Raw genomic sequence first — 17,591 nt, forward strand, 5'->3', positions numbered from 1 at the left:
AACGGTAGGGAAAAAAGGCCAGCAGCAGCAGCCCGGGGGGGTTGTTTCGGTGTGTTGGGTTGAAGCGGCGTGTACATGTGTTCTTTGGTTATGACGGGTGTTAATCTCTTTCTTCTTTTTGTATTTAACGGGGGGGGGGGGTTTGTTCTTTCTTGTTTTTCTTAGTTGTTAATTTTATTTTGTTTGTTAATATTTTCTGTTATTGGTACTTTGTGAAAATCTGAATAAAAATTATTTAAAAAAAAAAGAAATTGGCTTACAACACTCATGCCACGGATCTCCCCGAGCTGGTCCCAACTGATCGAGTTCGTATACAGTTGCCTGACGGCGGCTGGTCCGCCACAGCTGTGGTGGTGAAGCAAGTGGCCCCGAGATCGTTCCTCGTCCGCATGGCCGATAGCTCCTTCCTACGACGCAACAGGCGGGCTCTGTGCAGGGTTCCACGGCCACCACACAACCGTGATGTCCCACCTCCCACCGAGCTACCAGCAATCCTGCCGACCTCTGTGACCACTGCATTGGCGGCAGTCCCGTCTATCCAGGCGGCCCCGATCCACCCTTGAGGCAGTCAACTGGAATTCGTCGCCCGCCACAGAGACTAAACGTATAGACTGAACGTTTGCACAATTTTGCTACCTCATCGTTTTGACTTCTATAAATATCGTTTTTTACCGTTTCATCTGCCCTATATCTGCATTAGCGACACCTTTCTATGTATATAAATCCATTTTAGTACATTCTGTATATAGTCACGCACATATACACACCCTCACGCACATACATCTTAATATTTATTATCTGAACACAAACTACAAAACAAAAAGGGGGAGATGTCATAATATACATCTCTGTATATAATGGAATGCAGACAGGCAGTGATTGACACACAGATGACCAGTAAGCATACAGAACAGAGCAGCCAATCACCAGACAGGACACGACCACTATGAAGCCAGAGGGAACCAGTTTTCCCGCTCTCTCGGGATCCAGCCTCTGAGACAGTCAGAGCTTGTGAGATAACCAGTCTTTTGGGAACTTGTGGGAGGAAACCGGAGCACCCGGCGGAAACTCACACAGACACGGGGAGAACGTGCAGACTCCACACAGACAGTGACCCGAGCCAGGAATCAAACCTGGGACACTGGAGCTGTGAAGCAACAGTGCTATCCACGGTGCCACTGTGCCGATGTTTTTTCAACCATTGTTTAGAATTTTAACTACGTACAGTTTCTGTCCCTTAAGAAAATATATAAATATGTTCAGAGAAGGCTCACTGGGATGGGAGGGTTATATGAGGAAAGCATAGACAGGCTGTGCCTGTATCCGTTGAACTTTACAGAAATGAGAGGTGATCTTATTGAAACATTTGGGATTCTGAGGGGACTTGACAGTTTTGATGCTAAAAGAGTTTTGGTAGAGATTAGGATTAGGAAGCACAGTTTAAAAAACAGTGGTCTATTGAGGAGAATTTGTTTTCTCTCAAAGCGTCGTTGGAACTCTCTTTCTCAGAGAGCAATGGAAGCAGGGTATAAAAATTGGGTATAACACTTAGCAAGTCATGTTGCAACTGAATAGAACCTTAGTTAGGCCACACTTGGAGTATAGTGTTCAATTCTGGTCGGCACACTACCAGTGGAGGCTTTAGAGAGGGGCAGAAGAGGTTTACCAGGATGTTGCCTGGTATGGAAGGAATTAGCTATGAGGAGAGGTTGAATAAACACCGTTTGTTCTCACTGGAACAACGGAGGTTGAGGGGCGACGTGATAGAGGTCTACAAAATTATGAGGGGCATAGACAGAGTGGATAGTCAGAGGCTTTTTCCCAGGGTAGAGGAGTCAATTACTAGGAGGCATAGGTATAAGGTGCGAGAGGCAAGGTTTAGAGGAGAGGTACGAGGCAAGCTTTTTACACAGAGGGTAGTGGGTGCCTGAAACTCGCTACCGGAGGAGGTGGTGGAAGCAGGGACGATAGTGATGGTTAAGGGGCATCTTGACAAATACATGAATAGGATGGGAATAGAGGGATACGGACCCCGGGAGTGTAGAAGATTTTAGTTTAGACCGGCAGCATGGTCGGCGAGAGCTTGGAGGGCCGAAGGGCTTGTTCCTGCGCTGTACTTTTCTTTGTTCTTTGTTCAGGATCATTGAATACTTTTAAGGTGGAGGTAGATGTATTCTTGACTAACAACTGAACGGGGTTATTGAGGGTAGGAGGGAATGTGGAGTTGAGGCAACAATTTAATAATAATAATCATCTTTATTGTCACAAGTAGGCTTACATTAACACTGCAATGATGTTACTGTGAAAAGCCCCTAGTCGCCACATTCCAGCACCTATTCGGGTACACAGACGGATAATTCAGAATTAGGTCAACCATGATATTATTGAAAGGCGGAGCAGGCTTAAAGGGCCAAATTGCCTATTCTTATCCTTAATGCGTATGTTCATAAAGATGTGGGGCTACATAAAGGGGTTAGGCTACATTTAGGAGATACAGACAGGGTGGGGCTATACAGAGAGCGCAAGGTTACAGAGGGGCAGGACTACAGAGAGGGTTGAAGATACAGACAGAGGTGGAGCTATATAGAGCTCATGGTACTAAGGGGGGGGGGGGCGGGTAGGAGAGAAGGAGGGGCTATGTTACAGATAAGGGCAGTGTTACAGAGAGGGGCAAGGCTATAGAGACGTAGGGGCTATAGAGAGAGAGAGCTATGGAGGAGCTGGGACTACAGATGATCCAATTTTGAGCATACAGTATTGTTGACCAGCTTCAGCCTATCTGATGCTGCATCCTTCTTTCTCTTGTTATTTCCAGACTGTACTATCTTGTCTGGCCCAACCTCCTCCTCCCTGAATACACTTCAGCTCATTCAATACACTGCTGCCCTGTCCATGCTGACTCCCAAGTCCGGCTCTCGCCTTGCATCTTCAGAGAAAGAAAAGGTATGTAAACTCACTGTTCCATTCCGAAAAGAAACAGACGCTGATTTTTCACAGACACTCACAAGGAAACAAAACCACTAATCTGGACAGAAAAAGCCATTTCTGAGAACTCAGAATTGAGGTAAAAATGCACCAGCAAATCTACCGTCTGCTCCAAGACACACTTTAAGAAGGAACAGGTCCCAAATTCACCCTTTTTGTGAGTGTACACCCAAACAGTACAAGCCTTCGCTTTTCTTTCACTGTGAATGGCTATGATTGCCACTAGATGGGGCAGCAGCAGTAATGTTTCATGTTCTGCCTGAATCTGGACAAGCAATGCTACTGAGGAAAATGATTTAGAAATGGGCATACTGATATATCACGAACCCTTGGCTGTTGCCCTGAAGAAAAACATGTCTACAAAAAAAATGAAAGCAAACCAATCGAAAAGCAGAATGTTTCCAAAGCTGGAAATTGAAATGAAAAAACAAAACGTGGAAAAGCTCAGGCAGCATCTATGGAGACAGAAACCTAATTATTATTTCAAGTCAATGACCTTATGTCAGGACTTATTGAAATTACATTGGAACTCGTATATTGTTTCATGATTAGTCCTTTCTTTGGGTAAGAATTTGATACAATAGACTTTTAAAAATAAATTTAGGGTACCCAATTCATTTTTATTTCCCAATTAAGGGGCAATTTAGCGCAGCCAATTCACCTACCTTGCACATCTTAGGGTTGTGGGGGTGAGACCCACGCAGACATGGGGAGAATGTGCAAACTCCACACGGACAGTGACCCGGGGCCGGCTTCGAACCTGGGTCCTCAGCGCCGTGAGGCAGCAGAGCTAATGGCACAAGAGACTTTATATTGGAAACAAGGCATTTTATTTGAACAGACAAAACAACATTTTGTGACAGTTCAGTTATCACCTTGATAATGATAAGTATAACAGTAAAAAAAATTGCCAGATTGAATTGGGAAACTAAGGTACCAGCCGCTTAAAAAATATGTTTTCCATGATTATGCTGGTGTAGCTGTAGGTGTCATCATCTTAACACAGTATGGCAGATATCTCCAGTCAAAACACAGCAACAAGTTAGCATGCCATCTGCAAATGTAACAACAAAGCATACAACATTCCTAATTTGATTATAGATTTATCTTTGAATGGATTAATTCAGGAAGGATTCTGGATCTGCCTCTGATTTGGTGCTGAATAAATAATTTCTTGTTTTGTCGACCTTTGCTGAAGCATTGAAAAATGAAATTACCATCTATCTGAACCACATTCTAAATTGAAAATTTGCTCATTACGGTTTGTAAAATATCTGTTTACTTATACCAGAGGAAACTAATTTCCTCCCTTTGAAACATTTGATGTTTACTGCGATGAGTGAGAGCGGCTTTAGTGCCAAGACATGCAGGAGAAAAGTGAAACTGCTCTGCTACATTCCCTTTCTCCTGGAGCTTCATCCCCGTTGGACAATTAAGTATTGTATGAGAGTAATTGCCACTTTGACTTTATTTGTCTTTAGTTTTACAGCCATGCTTGCTACCAAAAATATAAACATAATTTTACACAATTATAGGAGAATGTTAACGTGATCTAACCACAATAAAACAGTCCATCTGGGCAGGAGGCGCCATGAACGACCCCGCTATTGAATGGCACTCTCTTGTTTTCGTACCTTGGTAGGGAACACTTAGCTAAGGTTTCACTTAGCGATATTTCCTGCACTGAGAAACTCCAATGAGCATTGCCCCCCAGTGCAGGCAGAGATCAGGATGCCATTTTTAAATCACGCCCTGATCTTTCGATACTCCCCCAACGTAAACCTGGACCCCCAATATCCCAATTCACCTGTTGGGGGTCCTCGGTTCTGCAGCCTCACACCCTGGCAGTACCACCTGGGCACCCTGGCAGTGCCAGGCTGGCACCTGGGTGACACTGTCAGGGTGCAGGCTGCTGTGCAAGTTGCCTGGTCAGAACCTGTGATGGAACCATCAATTCACCAGACACGTGTTTCCGATGTGAATCTAGGCTTTAATCGGCTTACTTCAGAGCCAGCCTGTTACCTGTCGATGAACTCGTAGTGACCCAGGCTGACTCTGGACACGGGTACTTATACAGCTGCACTAGGGGGAGGAGTCGTGGGCGGAACCAAGGGTGGAGCCCAGTACAAGTTCCTTGGTGCTCCTAGGGCTACTCCCCCTAGTGGTAAGACAGCGCTACTGCGCTTACAACAACAGTGTGAATTAACATATATATTAACAAATAATTACATTCACCACAACCTGCATGCCAGGATGTAACCTTGCCTGGAAGCTGACCACTTGGGGCCCTCCGATCACCTGGAAAATCCCACCACTGCTCCGCCTGGTACCTGTTTCTCGGGACCTTCCCGAGAATTCCTCCACTGGGTTGTCCGAGCGCGGAGATGCCGATCGGGCCCATGGATCGCACGTGGCGGGCGGCGAGGAAGATGGTGTCCAAGATGGCGGCCCCCATGAGTCGCATGTGGCGGGCAGCGAGGAAGATGGCGGCCTCCATGAGTCGCACGTGGCCGGCCGCGTGGTGGAGGTTTTCCAAGATGGCGGCCCCCATGGATCGCACGTGGCTGGAGGGGGCGAAGTCGAGGCATAGGCCGCAGCGTTTCGGGCCCCGCCGGGCTGCGAGTGAGGGGAGCGGTTACTGCGAGTCGCTGGGGAGTTGGAGGCTGCGGCCCTTTTAGCGAGGCACACGCTTGCGTAATGCCGTTTTCGCCTGCAGCTGCTGCAGGTCACATTGCGGGCCAGGCAGTGCTGCCGCGGGTGCTGATTCTGGCCGCAGAAACGGCAGGCTGGAGCAGCATAGTGGCTGGCTGGGGCAGCATAGTGGCTGGGCGGCCGCGTAGCACATGCCTGGGGGAGTCGCTGGTCGGGGGACCATGATTGGGTCGCGGGGTCCGCGGGGAACGAGTTAAGGCTGCGGAAGGAGACCTCCATCATGGTTGCAGCTTCCACAGTCGTTTCTAAGTCCTGGGCCCCCTTTTCCAGCAGTCATTGGCACACATAGTTAGACCTGAGGCCCGCTACAAAAAAATCGCGTACCGCCAATTCCCTGTGTTCGCCGCGGTAACCGCTTGGTAATTACAGTCATTGGACAAATTGTTAAGTTCTCTTAGGAATTCGGCGAGTGATTCCATAGGCCGCTGACGGCGAGTCGTAAACACATGGCGAGCGTAAACTTCATTAATGGGCCTTACAATCATTTTTTCGAGAACTGCTAGCGCCGCAGTATATGAACTGGCCGAGTTTAGTTGCGTCGAGATTCTATGGCTCACCCTCACGTGCAGTAGATTTAGCTTCTGATCCTCTGTAGTTTCGGCTGTGCAGGCTTTGGCCAGGTAGGCCTTGAGGCACCGGATCCAGTGGGAGAAGATTTCTTTAGCCTCTGCATCCTGCGGGTTGAGTTCCAGGCATCCAGGCTTGAGGGCCGATTCCATAATCGATCTTTTACTGTTCTTAAGTCGATTAAATTGATGGAACCATCAATTCACCAGACACTTGTTTCCGATGCGAATCTAGGCTTTAATCGACTTACTTCAGAGCCAGCCTGCTACCTGTCGATGAACTTGTAGTGACCCAGGCTGACTCTGGACACGGGTACTTATACAGCTGTAATAGGGGGCGGAACCAAGGGTGGAGCCCAGTACAAGTTCCTAGGTGCTCCCAGCGCTACTCCCCCTAGTGGTAGGACAGCGCTACTGCGCTTACAACAACAGTGTGAATTAACATATACATAGAATTTACAGTGCAGAAGGACGCCATTCGGCCCATCGAGTCTGCACCGGCTCTTGAAATGAAAATCGCTTATTGTCACGAGTAGGCTTCAATGAAGTTACTGTGAAAAGCCCCTAGTCGCCACATTCCGGCACCTGTCCGGGGAGGCTGGTACGGGAATCAAACCGTGCTGCTGGCCTGCTTGGTCTGCTTTAAAAGCCAGCGATTTAGCCTTGTGAGCTAAAGCAGCCCCTCTTGGAAAGAGCACCCTACCCCCTACCCAATGTCAACACCTCCACCCTATCCCCATAACCCAGTAACCCCACCCAACACTAAGGGCAATTTTGGACACTGAGGACAATTTATCATGGCCAATCCACCTAGCCCGCACATCTTTGGACTGTGGGAGGAAACCAGAGCACCCGGAGGAAACCCACGCACACACGGGGAGGACGTGCAGACTCTGCACAGACAGTGACCCAAACTGGAATCGAACCTGGGACCCTGGAGCTGTGAAGGGATTGTGCTATCCACAATGCTACCGTGCTGCCCTCATATATATTAACATATATTACATTCACCACAATCTGCATGCCAGGATACCACCTTGCCTGGAAGCTGACCACTCCCGGGGTCCTCTGATCACCTGGAAAATCCCCCCACTGCTCCGCCTGGTACCCGTTTCTCAGGACCAGCACTGAACGGCGTCCAGCTGGGGTCTTCTCGGTGAGGCCGATAGATGCCAGATGGCCGATCGATCCAGCGTCAGTGCAGTTACACGGGTTCTTAAGCTGACTTAGCCGGCGAGACTGGGTCCCGGCCATTGTGGGCAGGATCCCGATCGCAACATCTGATGAGATCTAACAGCCATCAACAATTTCGGGGGAGGCTTCTCCCAGGATTTACTGGCCATATCCTGTCCCGATTCTAGCAGGATGCGGACGATAGATCACACTCTGTGTTTTTCATGGTTGCATATATGTCAATACTAGAACATCAAAGTAAGCAATGTTAGAAGAGCAGAACCAAACTTCTCCTACCAACACAGTCTGGATCCTCACATTATTCGGAACAAATAGGAAGGATGGTACTCTCAGTAACGTGTTATAAGGTGATTAAATTATATACATATAATATAGATATGCATATACAGCTATATAGCTTGGCAGCCTTCAAACCATCATATGATGATTCGCACCACGACAGTCACATTTATCTTAATATTGCCTGGTGTGGCTCAAGAGCACCATTCGAATGCGCCTTTCTCTGCTACATTGGCTGCAGAGCATGGCAGCGAGCTGAGGAGGTGCAACAGTCACTGGCCTCTGTTTTCTCCAGGTCCTCTTCTCAGCCAGTTATGCTTTCTGTTTCTACTCGCCTTTTCCAATGTTGCTCCAAGCAGTCAGCCTTCATACATCACAGGTGTCAGTGACTGTTTCCTGGTTTTCAGTCTCAGTGTCTGCCGTATACATTTTTTTAAATGAAGGGGCAATTTTTAGCATGGCCAATCCACCTACCCTGCACATCTCTGGGTTGTGGGGGTGAGACCCACACAGACACGGGGAGAATGTGCAAACTCCACATGATCAGTGACCCGGGGCCGGGATCGAATTCAGGCCCTCGGCACCGTGAAGCAGCAGTGCTAACCACTGCACCATCGTGCTGCTCCATCTGCCATATTAATATCTTGCCTGCAGGTGTTCTTGGAGTGCAAGCATGTGTGCCCAGCAGAATGTGATGCAGTGGCTAGCTTACCATACATAAGGTGTTGGATTCCCGCTGGCAGCATTGTCCAACAAAGGGGATAGGCACCTCCGATGCTCCAGTCCACCGCTGGCGATGGCATTGAGGTTCGTGTCCAGCGCCAGTGAAGATGCAAATAGGTCAACGTGACCCATTTGGGGTGGTCTCTGGTGGCGTCCCTCTAATGGGGTCTCTGGTGAGGGGTCGGGAGGGGGGGGTGGTCGGGTCACCCTTGTAATGTGGTGGGAGGGGGGACGGTGACCCAGAAAATCCTATGATGGAGCGGGAGTGTGGAATTGCATTGTGTGGAGTTAGGGGGGCCAGTCATCGGATCTCCCTATTGGGCTGCCTGTTTGAAATGGCCACCCGATAGCCTGATTCGCGAGGGAATCCCTCACAATTCCCACCATGCATAAATTTGTATGGCCAAGGGTAGTGAAAAAGGATTTCTCCCAGTGGGAGTGTAAATCAGAGGTACTTCATCTCCAGTGGGAAAAGAACATCTCCCAAACGGAGAATTCAGCCCAAGGTCTTTGGTTATACCAGCACAGATATGGTTCCTGAGCAATAAGTATATAATAAACAATGGGATGGTGGTTGGGGTGAGAGGGGTTAGGTTTTTACGTTCACCGCTTGGCCAGTAACACTCTGGATCTATTATCAGCTTATTATTGAACTCGCTTGATTTTGTTTGCATTGATTTCTTTTTTAAAAATTTAGAGTACCAAACTCATTTTTCCCCTCAATTAAGGGGCAATTTAGCATGGCCAATCTACTACCCTACACATCTTTGAATTGTGGGGGTGAGATCCACACAGACACGAGGAGAATGTGCAAACTCCACACGGATTGTGACCCGGAGCTGGGATCGAACCCGGCTCCTCAGAGCCATGAGGGAGCAATGCTAACCATTGCACCACCATGTCGCCTGGTTTCCATTGATTTCAATGCAAATGAATATTACATTGTACAATCGAGGAGCAGCAGAACTTTGGTTGCCTAGCAGCAAAGTTAAAAATTACTCTCAGCCTCTGAGCCAATTCCTAATAATCAGCTGTTGAATTCTACGAACTAAACTGCAATAATAATTCTTTGATGTAGACATGGCTTATTCCCAACATGGAATATACTGGGCATCACTCTGCTCGGGCAGAGTCCAAAGATGTGCAGGTTGGGTGGATTAGCCATGGTAAATTGCCCCTTAGTCTCCAAATATGTGCTGGTTAGGTGGGGTTATGGGGATTGGGCGGGGGTGGGCCGAGGTAGAGTGCACTTTTGTAGGGTCGATGTAGACCAGATGGGCTGAATACACTGTAGGAATACTATGGTTCTATGGAACCAACTGCAGCCAAAATAAAGGAAAGAAATAAAGTAATTAGGAACATAGGAGTAGGCCGTTCAGCCTGTTGAGACTACTGTTCCATCATTCAGTAGCTGATCTGCCACCTAACCTGGGGCCAGGTTGCAAGGCCATGGAGGGAGGGTTAAAGGGGTGCTTCCGATGGGTACAAAAGACTTCCAAAGGGGGTAACTCCTTTTGCCCGACACCAACCTGCCTAGTAAAAGCTGCTGAGCATGGCATGAGTCCCTCCCCGCCGTGGGTAAAATAGCAGTGGGAGTGGAAGAAAGCACTTAAATAGCCATTAATTGACTCTTAAGGACTTCAATAAACCCAAGGGCCGATGGGCTGCTTGTGGTAGTCACCACTGATGTATATATTGTATATATAGGATGTTGATATAGGTGCTTTACGGTAAGGCCCCTATACTGTAGGTTCGGGGGTAGATCCCTGCCTGCTGGCTCCGCCCAGTAGGCAGAGTATAGATATGTGTGCTCCCCGTATAGCAGCCATTTCATCAGCTGCTGTAGGAAGCCACACATCTCAGTGTAATAAAGCCTCGATTACATCCTACTCTCGTCTTTGCGTAATTGATAGTGCATCACTGCTCAACTGCCCCACTCTCCCCCCACCACAAAATAGGAGACAGGTCGGGAAAGAGTGGGAAAGTGGCGTGCAGGCCTTCAAATCTGCTGACAGGAAAGTGCAAAATCTAACCCCCTCTGCCTTCCATCATCTAACCAATTCCCTAACCAGGTCAATAACTTGCCTTCAGTTCTACAAGTTTAATTTTAGTTTATAGTCTCTCATGTAGAACCTTGCCAAATGATTTCTGGAAATCACTGAAATTGTGGCCATCTAAAATGGCCGCTCGCAAAGATCGATGGGATATTTGGCCAAGCCTGAACACACAGGCTGCAGGTTGCAAATATACAAACTGCAGCTCAAACTTATGCGGAAACTAACACAGGAGAAAGGCTATTAAAAGGTCTTCTCAGGAACAATAGAACTATCCTGTTAATCACATTGTTTACCAGACACAGTGACACACAAGCCCCTGCCCCAACACTTCCAGGCATGGCCACTGAGCGCCCACCCCAAAATCGATGTGGCAGCCCCTGATGGAGCCCTGATCAATTGATTGAGAATGACCCAGAGACCGCCCACAAAAGGGGCATGAAAATGCAAGCAGGTTAAAAGGCGCTGCACCACCTTAGAAGCTCTCGCTCGGCTACAGCTCGTGACTGCAGCTTCGACAGCCAACAACAATGGTGAATCCATCACCAGCCAAGAAGAGCACCATTCATCCACAGAGAGACCAGAACAGAGGACACAGATGACCAGCTACAAGAACTCCAGCACTGCCATACTGCCAGATCTCAGATAAGGCCATATCTGCTCTGTACTTGCCAGTCACCTGGAAGTTCAGTTAAGGTTATTTTTAAGTGTATTAGTTTGTAGTCCAATGTGCATGAACGTGTGATTGATTAAGTAATTAACCTTGTGTATGTTAATGTGGTAGTATGGCTAGAGAGATCATATTACCAAAGAACCAAGCTGCCATTGGTACAGCAGCGTCGCTGCCCATTGGCCCAGGCAAGTCATGTGCCTCTCTGCCAATTGGTTGTGGCTGGTCATGTGACTCCCCGCCGATTGGCTGAGAGGTTGGTAGTTCCGCCTACAAGGCGGGGTATAAAAGCTCGTGCTGGCTGGCAGTCGGCCTTTCTCTGTACGACCACAGCTGGGCTCACATCTAGCGTATTAAAGCCTGTTGTTTGGAACTTCACTACGACTCGAGTCCAATTGATGGTGCATCAGTTAATAAACAATTATTGTACTAAACAACTTATGTGATCATTTGTCCACCATACGGGTTAAAACACACTGTGGTTTAGATAAAGAAGGCGCAAAAATATGAAAGGTAGATAAAAGCTATTTTGAGCTCAGAGATTTGATTCATGCCATGATATACAGCAATACCGGGCACTGAGAAAGGCTTCAGGGAAGAAAAGTGAGCCAGAATGAAGATTGGTCCATAGAAAGTAAAGTTATCCACTGTAGGCTCCATACAGTTATGCTCAAGAAAGGAGGAACAGACATAGGAAGGATCCAGAAAAATGAGTTGTTGTGAATTCCCATTGCAACTGCTGATTTTCTACCAAAATTATTATTTTTTTTTAATTTAGAGTACCCAATTTTTTTTTCTCCAATTAAGGGGCAATTTAGCATGGCCAATGTACCTAACCTGCACATCTTTGGGTTTTGGGGGTGAAACCCAAGCAGACATGGGGAGAATGTGCAAACTCTACACGGACAGTGCCCTGGGCCGGGATTCGAACCCGGGTCCTCAGCGCCGCAGCCCCAGTGCTAACCACTGCGCCACGTTCTGCCCCTACCAAAATTATTTTAAAAATATTTACTCGTGCCTACGGCTAGTAATCTCTGACTTTAATTATTAGCAACAGCTAAATTCATCAGGGGTGACCTTTTTTTCGGGCCTTTTCTTGATTGTTGGTGATGTCTCCTCCTCTAATTCTTGCTGCAGCATCAATGGACACTACCACATAGTGAGGGCCAAAAGGTCTCCATCAGCAGAGATCTCATAACTTACAAACATTTAATGAATACTGAGTTTAGTAAATATTAATCAGGCTGCAATAAAAAGTTTTGTGCTCAGAACTGTTGGTTGTTGTTTATCTTTGAACACCTAGTGGTGCCTAAGGCTGTTTCTATAGCTAGTTTTTCCAGGATTAGATCGCTAGACTGTCATCTTTTTTCTGCCATAGAGGCTAATAGCTTGCGGGGGTGCCACTCGCATCAAGTATGGCTGACCATGAATCTCTCCCATTCTTCAGGTATTGTCAGGATTTGGCAGGTTGATGCTCAACCTGTTGGCCACATTAGGAACACTTCTTCCTGGCCATCAAGTCCTGGAGTGAGATTCAAACCTGTAGCTTCAGACTCAGTGGCAGGGACTCTACCAACTGCATCACAAGAACTTCATTTTCACCCAAATTAATCCTTACAAAATGCCACAGGACATGGGTAACCATTGTCAGCCCACCTCCAATGAAATTCAGTTATTAAAAATTTAGGTAGCATCCATATTACCGTATCTTTGCGTTGGTTGTGCAAATTTATGATCATGCATATAAAAGAGAACTTTAAATTACTGATCATGTATGACACAATAGCTAAGGTGGTTTTACCAATGATCTTTAAACTCAGAGGCTTTTTTCAAGTCCTTGGTTGTCTGTAGCTCTTATTTCCTGACCTTAGATGAATGATGTTTGTTAGTTCTAGGGCAGGCCTCAAGAATAGCATGTCTTGCATAAGCAAAGTAAATTTGCTACAAGCTAGCCTTCATATTTAAATCAGTCTTCATATTTATTGATGAGACAGTGGCATTCACAGCAGATGCTGAGATGTCTTGCCTTCCCTGTCATGTTCATTCCGGGAGAGAATATTGGGTACTGATGAATTTGGCTGACAACAGAATAAAGAAAAACAATGAAAATGTAGCAATTTGAGTTACATTCTGTTGCTGAATATTCTTCAGTTATTATAACTTCAGGTTCCAATTACCTTGCGCCTTCAAAAAAATATTGCCAACCGTCCAGATACTGCAACAAAATAGGTACAAAATTGATAGTAATACATTTCAGAAATGCACAGGAGCTGATTTGTATAAACTTGCACACATCCAGTTCATAGCCAGCAACAAAAATATTATTTGTGTCACGACACCCTGGGCTAGTGCGCGATCAATTCCAGCCCCACTTGACGCAACACAATTGAAATTGGATGCTATTTTAAAATACCTGCAGTCCTTGGCTGAGCCCAATAAATTGCAGTCACCAGACCTGCAAAAGTAACACATGCAATTTTTAAAAAATAGAGTATTATAATTAAACTGACAGAAAAATGTAACTGACTATCTAATACATTGTTCTTCAAACTCGGGGGCGCGACCCGCGGGTGGGTGCAGGCGGGTGTCGGGAGGGCTGCATTGCGCATGCGCACCAATGATCAGGCGGCGCATGCGCAATGTGGCCGATTTTTAAAAATATGTTCGCGGCCATTTTGAAGGGCGCTTACAGCCGGCGTTATCAAAAGCTGGCTGCTGCAGAGACACAGAAGATTTTTTTACCTAATCTATCTAATCTTCCTGCCTAAAGGAAGGCAGAGAGCAGGTCATGCCTCCCGAACGTCGACGTCACGTGCTTTGGGCGCGATTGCGATTCCTCCATTTTGTTAGCAGCAAACAAGCAACAGGACAGTAAAATTTAAAATGGATCGTTTTGTTATAAGGAAGAGAGGACCAGAGACACAAACAGGCCAGGATCTTACAACTAAACCAGCCGAACAGAGTAGCTCAGGAGAATCCACAGCAGAACAAAGCAATGTTGGTGTGAGCTGTTCAGGAGAGTCTACAACAGGACAAAGCAGTGCTGGTGTGAGCTGTTCAGGAGAATCCACAGCAGGACAAAGCAGTGTTGGTGTGAGCTGTTCAGGAGGGTCCACACCAGGACAAAGCAGTGCAGGTGTGAGCTCCAGGACCTCTGGTGAACAGCCCATTCAGAAGAAACTGAAATCAGGCACAAAGCAGTATAAAGACGATTTTTTAAGGTATGGATTTATTAATTGTGCCAATGCAAATCAGGATGCAAGGCCCATGTGTGTTATATGCAGGGAAGCACTGGCATATGAAAGTTTAAAACCCTCAAAACTTCAAAGGCATTTGAAGACTAAGCATGGTGAGTTTGAGGACAAACCTCTTGATTTTTTTCAAAGGATGCAACTTAAATCGTCGGCTGAAGTCCTCAGCAGAAATGTTACATTGAAGGACAAAGTACAATTAGCCACTACATGGTAGCTTACCGTGTAGCTAAAAAGAAAATGCCCCACACTATAGCAGAGAAATTAATTCTCCCTGCAGCATTAGATATACTTCAAACAGTCATAGATGAGAGATTCGTTGAAAAAGTGAAATGTATCCCACTTAGTGATAGCACAGTGGCTCGCCGAATTTCTGATATTGCTGCGAATTTAGAAGCCCAGCTTATTTCTCATTTAAAATCAGCGCAGGCATTCTCAATACAACTGGATGAAAGTACAGACATTTCAGATTGTGCAACCTTGTTAGGTATGTTTGGCACAATGAATTTGTTGAAGATTTACTGTGCTACCTGACTTTAGCAACCCACACGACTGGCGCAGAAATTTTTGAAGTTTTGAATGGTTTTGTGGTTGAAAAGTGCGGCCTCGACTGGGGTAATTGCAGAGGAATCACAAATGATACAGCAGCCAACATGACTGGGAAAAACAGCGGAGTTATAATAAGGATTAAGGAGGCAGCTGGTCAGGACGTTGTTTGGAATCATTGTTTTATTCACCGTAAGGCACTGGCATCGAAAGGAATTCCATCCAATCTTAAAGTAGTGTTGAAAGGAATAGTGAAAGTTGTGAATTTCATTAAACGCAGCCCACTCAATACCAGACTTTTTGACGCTCTATGTTCCGATATGGGGGCTGAGCACACAGATTTATTGTTCCACACAGAAGTACGTTGGCTGTCAAAGGGTCGGGTGCTACTCAGACTTTACGAACTGAGGTACGAAATCCATGCTTTCTGCCTCGAGAAATTGTCCCCTCTGGCTGATTCGTTTGCTGATGAAACTTGGATGCTAGCAATGTCTTACCTTGCAGACACCCTTTCAATTCTAAATAAACTGAGCCTCAAATTGCAAGAGAAGGATGATGATTGCTTTCGGCACTCTGAAGAAATCGAAGCTTTCCAAAAAATATTGAAAGTTTGGCAATTGCGAGTGCGAAGCAAAAACTACTACATGTTTCCCACACTGCTACGACACATTGAAGAAAATAGCATTAGTAAGGAAACTGTAAATAGATTGGCAAGCCTTATTGAGTTGCATCTGGCTGCCCTGATCGACAATTTTGGTCGCTATTTTAAGGTTCTGAGAGAGAGGAGGTGGGTGAAAAATCCCTTTAAGTTTGAGTACGTTGGCTGTCGAAGGGTCAGGTGCTACTCAGACTTTACGAACTGAGGTACGAAATCCACGCTTTCCGCCTCGAGAAATTGTCCCCTCTGGCTGATTTGTTTGCTGATGAAACTTGGATGCTAGCAATGTCTTAGCACGGTAGCATTGTGAATAGCATAATTGCTTCACAGCTCCAGGGTCCTAGGTTCGATTCTGGCTTGGGTCAATGTTTGTGCGGAGTTTGCACATCCTCCCTATGTGTGCGTGGGTTTCCTCCGGGTGTTCCGGTTTCCTCCCACAGTCCAAAGATGTGCAGGTTAAGTGGATTGGCCATGATAAATTGCCCTTAGTGTCCAAAATTGCCCTTAGTGTTGGGTGGGGTTACTGGGTTATGGGGATAGGGTGGAGGTGTTGACCTTGGGTAGAGTGCTCTTTCCAAGAGCCGGTGCAGACTCGATGGACCGAATGGCCTCCTTCTGCACTGTAAATTCTATGGTACTATGGTACCCCAGAATCAGTTCTTAACTTGCAGCTGACTCCAAAAGATGAAATTGAGCTTATGCGTCTCAGCTGTGACAGCATATTAAAAACACGGCACAAGTCAATGAGGCTGTCAGCATTCGGGAGTAGCATCTCTGAGGAGTATTCTGAGCTGAATAAAACAAGCATTTTGTTGCTCTTGCCCTTCACAACGACCTAAATGTGCTCGGTTGGATTTTCCGTCCTCACAAAGGTGAAGACGCCACAAAGTAACCGGCTGAATCCTTTACCCGATATGCGCTTAGCCTCTCTTCCTGTGAACCTGATTGGAGTGAGATGGTGAGGACCAAGCAGGCTCACCTCTCGCATTAAAGGTAAGAGAAAATAGTGGGTCGTGAAGGTCGGCCGGCATGGGTCGCGAGGGTCGGCTGGCATGGGTCGCGAAGGTCGGCCGGGTTGGGTCCCGAGGGTTGGCCGATTGGTAAAAATGATCCCCGGAAAAAAAGTTTGAAGAACACTGATTTAATACTCCTTTCCCAAGAGAGAGGTTGAACAAACTAGGATTGTTTTTGTTGTGTTATGTTACTTCGAGTATCATAAGCTTTCTGCTGAAAGGTGCTCCAGACTCGGAGATAAGTTTAACGTATTTATTGAACAATTAACAATGCTCTTAAATGAGTTCGACACTCTACTAATCTGCCTCTCGTAACTCAGTCTATTCTGCTAAATATACAAGCTTGCTCTCGACCATGTGCTAGGGTGTGATGTTGCTGATAATCAACCTTGTCCTGCTCTTTTGGTTTCTGCCAGTGGAAGAGACAGAGACGGTGTGCCTTGTCCTTTTTATATGGGTCGCGTAGTGCCCCCTTATGGTAATGCCACCTCTGGGTGTTCTGATTACCCATTGGTTGTGTCCTGTTCTAATGACCCATTGGTTTCGAGTCTGCATATCATGACATCTCTGGTACTCCCTCAAGTGGTTACTTAGTTGTAGTGTATTTACATTAACCCCTTGTGTATATACAGTGATGCATATCACTACATCCCCTCTTTTTTTCTTGTTACATATTTTCTGTACTTTGTTAAAGAAAATTGTACAAAACATGTAGATAAATGATGACATGTACAAGTTGTGATGATATTGATGATTATACAAAGCCAATTAATATTTATGAGTCCAATCATATTAAAAAAATCTATGAGTCCAAACTTTATGAATTTGTTCGGTGGAGTTGGCTGCTTCTTCTGTTGTTGAAGTGGTGATGGCGATGTTGTCATTTCTTTGCGAATGTCGTCAGTGCTCTTGTGTTTAAGTAACCAGGAAGTCTTCATGA

General features: G+C 46.2%; 1 protein-coding gene across 1 annotated transcript in view; it reads left to right on the top strand.

Annotated features, from left to right (window-relative positions):
- Positions 1-15,350: 15,350 nt before the first annotated feature.
- The window catches only part of jakmip3 (Janus kinase and microtubule interacting protein 3), a 416,080-nt gene continuing 413,839 nt past the window's right edge, over positions 15,351-17,591 (top strand). The window contains exon 1 of the mRNA XM_038773519.1: positions 15,351-15,389. The gene's annotated coding sequence lies outside the window, so the exon portion shown is untranslated. The remainder of the gene's footprint in view (positions 15,390-17,591) is intronic.

This window comes from Scyliorhinus canicula, chromosome 16 (assembly GCF_902713615.1).
Source record: "Scyliorhinus canicula chromosome 16, sScyCan1.1, whole genome shotgun sequence".
NCBI classification, from domain to species: domain Eukaryota; kingdom Metazoa; phylum Chordata; class Chondrichthyes; order Carcharhiniformes; family Scyliorhinidae; genus Scyliorhinus; species Scyliorhinus canicula.